The sequence below is a fragment of the Phoca vitulina genome, unplaced genomic scaffold (genome assembly GCF_004348235.1).
Source record: "Phoca vitulina isolate PV1807 unplaced genomic scaffold, GSC_HSeal_1.0 scaffold19, whole genome shotgun sequence".
NCBI classification, from domain to species: Eukaryota; Metazoa; Chordata; class Mammalia; order Carnivora; family Phocidae; genus Phoca; species Phoca vitulina.
Window position 1 is genome coordinate 25,350,316 of NW_022589722.1, and position 4,341 is coordinate 25,354,656.

Sequence of the window (4,341 nt, forward strand, 5' to 3'; positions counted from 1 at the left end):
CTGCTCAACTTAGGCATTTGTTGTAAGTGGGCAGGTGCCTCAAGAGGAAAACTGTAGCCCCCAAAGTCAGGCTCACTTCTCTGAGCTTCTGTTCTCCATAGGATCTGGTTAACTTATCTCTCACCTCTCTTGATGCTTCTCTGATGCCTGGAAGTTTCAGATGTAGTGTTTGGTTTTCTTAGCTTTTCGCAGGGGAAGAATTAATCTGCAACAGAAATCTCCTACATCAGCCTTTGTTTCTCAAACCAGTGTTTGATATCCCTGAGGAGCTAAGGAGAATCCAAAATCACAGATCATATAGTGCAGCCATTGAGTGATTATTCTGGAGGCAGGAGGGATTAATATCTCAGTGTTGCCACTTCCCAGGTGGATGACCTTGGACAAGCACTTCATCTTTCTGTGCCTATTTTCTAGCAGTACTTCCTTCCCAGGGTTAAATAAACTAGTATGTGTCAAGAGATCAGAGCAGCAAATGTCTGGTGCATAGTAAGCACTTAATATAGATCAGTTATTAGTATTCAGTGAATACATAGTAATCCCTACTCTGCCAGATGCTGGATACACGCTGTGGTGGGAAAGACAAATACAGTCCCTTCTCTCACGGGGCTGACACTCTGGGTGATCCACAATTAAAAGTAAGTAAACAAGATCATTATCAAAAAGAGTACGTGCTGTGGAAAGGGTTAAAGAGGATGATAGAGCAGGTGACCCTGACAGACTTGGGTCCAGGATGAGTTGGTAGGGCTCAGCTGCCAATTCTGGGGTCACGGAGGAGAGGACTGAGCAAGTGGTGGAGAGTGACCAGGCAGCGACTTAAGGCTGAGGGGTCAGCAAAACATCTGCGATTGTTCATGACAAGCTGAGACCTGAATGACAGGAAGGAGCATGTCCCCTGAGAACTAGGGGATGGTGCCTTCCAGCTGAGGGAACATATGCAGTCTCCCCAGATCTGGCAGGCTGGGGGAACAGAGGGAGGCCTGTGCATCCCAGAGCATAATGGGAGAAAGGGAGAGAGGTAATGCATGAGACCCGAGAGGTGGGAGGGGGTCAGATCACACAGGGCTTTGTAAATCAGGGTGAGGGTATGGATTTCATTCTAAGTGTATTGGCACGCTTCGGAGAGTTCTGTGAAGGGGAAGACATATTTTGATTGCAACACGATCACTCTGGGTATTGTATAGAGAATGGATTTTGAGAGAGGCTGTTGCAGGAGTACAATTCAGAGACGATGGTGGTTTGGACAGAGCGGTAGCAGAAGTGGAGAGGAGTGAGCAGGCTGGAGATCCGCGTTAGTGGTGGAGTCAGAAGACAGATAATGCAAGAGAAAGAGGGAAATCAATGATAATTCTTGCATTTCTGATTTGAACAACTGGTGGATCATGAGCCTGTTTATTAAATGGAAGGGTGGGGCAGAAGTCGAGGGGGATCAGGAGTTTTGGATATATTAATACTGAGACTCCTATCAGGCAAATAGTCATGGTTTGAAAATCATCAGATGATAGCTAAAGCCATGAGCCTGGATGAGATTTCCTAGGGAGAGTGTCTAAATACAAAGAATAAAGGGAAGCAGGGCTGTGGCCTGGGGGTCCTGCAGATTTAGAGGTTGGGGAGATAAGGAGGAATTGGAAGGATCCTGAGAAGGAGCAGCCGGTGAAGTCAAGCAGTGGTTCTCAAAGTATGGTCCCAGGGACCAGGGGCCACAGCCATCACCGAGCACTTGTTAGAAACGCTGAATGTCAGGCCACACCCCAGCCCTGCTGTCTCAGACGCCAGGGGTGAGGCCCAGACATCAGTGCTTTGATTGTGCTACAAGCCAAACCATTGAAATGGAAGGAAAACTGGGGAAGCTGTGTTTTGAAAGGCAAGAGAAGGAAATCTTAAGAGAAGGAAGGGGTGGTTAACTAGGTGTCAGTGCAGCTGGGAGCTCAACTCAGATGAGTACTGGGGCCTGGCCACGAAGTTTCATAATGAATGTGGAGGTCACTCTTGGCCTTGACGAGAGTGATCTCGGCAAGCCGTGGGCGCCGTGGCAGAGTGGGAACTGGAGAAGAAGTGAATGAGAGAGGGAGGGTGTGGCAAAGACTCTGGACCCCTTGTGCAGTAAAGGGTTAACTCAGCCGGCTTAGGGTGCTCAAACCCTGCCCATTCCAAAGAAAGGACTGGGCCTTGACCGGTGGTTGGTAGATAACTTCTGAGCCCTTCAAATATCCTGCCTGATAAGGGTGTCTTTGTATACCTTGGGCCATATCAGAGAATTTATGTTAACAAAGTGACTTATGGAAAACACCTGCTTTTTTTTTTTTGCCTGAGGCCCTGGGTCACCCTGTGTCAGTTTGACCTCTGGGTGTCGGGGCTGGAGACTGAGTACTTAAGGCCCACACAGGTGCTTCATGCCTACGTGACTGACCCTGTGACAAGCCCAGGACACCAAGGCTCAGGTACGCTTCCCTGGATGACGATTTTCTGCACAGGTGTCACACATCCCTGCTGGGAGAATGAAGCATTGTCCATGACTCCCCCCACCCCAGAAGGGACACCTGGAAGCTCGCTCCTGGTCTCTCCTGGACTCTGCCCTATGTGCCTTTTTCCTCTGTGTCTGTTTGCCGTAACAAACCGTGACCATGAGAAGAACTTTTCGGAGTCCTGTGAGTCCTTCCAGTGACTCATCAAACCTGAGGGTGGTCTTGGGGACCCTGCCACACCTGCTTTTTCAAGAAGTCTTGCAGTGATAGGAGCAGAGAAAGAGTAAGGCCTTGAGGCGTGCATTGGCTTGGGGTGGGGGGATTTGGTGTGAGGAGATACAAGGGTATCATCGCAAGCCTGTTGGAATGATAAAGTTGACAAGGAGAAGTTGGTGACTCGGGAGAGATGTTCTTGGGGAGGTGGGGGGATGGGGTCCAGTACACAAGGTCCTCTGGTAGGAGCAGGGACGGTTTGCGCTGAGTGGCTGGAGGGCAGCTGGAGAATGTGCAGGTTTGTAGACAAACTTGGTGAGGCGATGATCGTTTTGTTTCCTCAATGGACTGTGGGGTAAGGTCACCCTTGAGGGTGTGGGAAGGGGGGTGGAGAGGCTCTAGGAGGTCTGAAGAGGGAGAGGGTCTGATTTTTAGCTATTTGGAGAGCAAGCCCTCATACAAGGCAAGTGCTAAGATTGTAGGGCAGGCAGAAATGCCCCTTGGAGATCTCTGGCCATGAATTTGAAATGAGAGTCAACACACATCAGAGCCCTGTGCTCTTCTGCATCAGGGTTCAGCTGGGCAGGTGCTGACATGAAGCGGGTGGATGGTAGGGATTAAACCAGGGTTGGACATTGCCAGCTGATGGGACAGAGGGAGAGGGTGTTTGTAAGTAAATCAGTGCGAGAGAGGATAAACAAAGTGAATTGCCTGCAGCTTAATTTTGCTCTGTGTTAAGTAATCAAAGGCAATGTTTTAAAACAAATCTGGGTTCATTTTGGAGAAGGAAGAAAGCACATGAAGTTTTCGGATAACTCAGTAGACTTCAGATATGGTTTTCTTGTTTCAAGTGCTGCTTCCAGCTAGCTATACCCCCTGATCTTCATGGGGTGAGTTCACTTAGGTGGGAAGTTTGGGAAGCTTTGGAAAATTCTGGAAGGCCTGTCCTACAGGTGTGACCCCCTGACCCGCGGGCCCCCTGGCCTTTTCATAGGGGCTGTCTGTGAAAGTTGGACACGGTCCAACTACGAGCAGTAACAGTATTGATGGGATGGCAGAGGATGTGCCCCTAAGATGGTGTGGACAGGGAGGACCGGGGACCAGATCAAGACCTCCCGGGGGTAGGGCAGGTGCTGCAGGGGTGGGTGGGGGTAGCAGACCCTGACACTGTCAAAGAGTCCAGCCTAGAGGCCAAACAAGTCAGAGGGGTCCAGGTAGACTGTGGAGCAGGGACAGGTTGAAATACAACAGTGTCCCTCCCTCTCTCGTACCCCATCGCCTCTAGGGCCCAAGGGAGGTGACACTCTGGGGGTCCAGGCAAGTGACTCAGGCAGACTGGGTCTCAGGGAACAAGTCAAGGACCTGGTTCCCAGAACTGGGGCACGAGGTGGGGATGGGGTGTTGGGAATGAGGCCAAAACCCAGTTATCAGAACTGGGACACTTTCCATGTGGGACTTGTGTTCTTTACATCCTTCCTGCATAAATCCTGGGGAATGGGGTATGTCTGCGCCTGGGAGCTGGCAGAACAATCAGCTGAGAGGCCAAAGTGGTGAGGCTACGGGGCACCAAGCGGCGCCTCCTGTCTTTTTCTGCTGCCCTGCCCTAGGTAGCCGTCCCCTTCCTGCCCCGCACCCCCCAGGCTAACTTCACCCTTGCAAGAAGAGC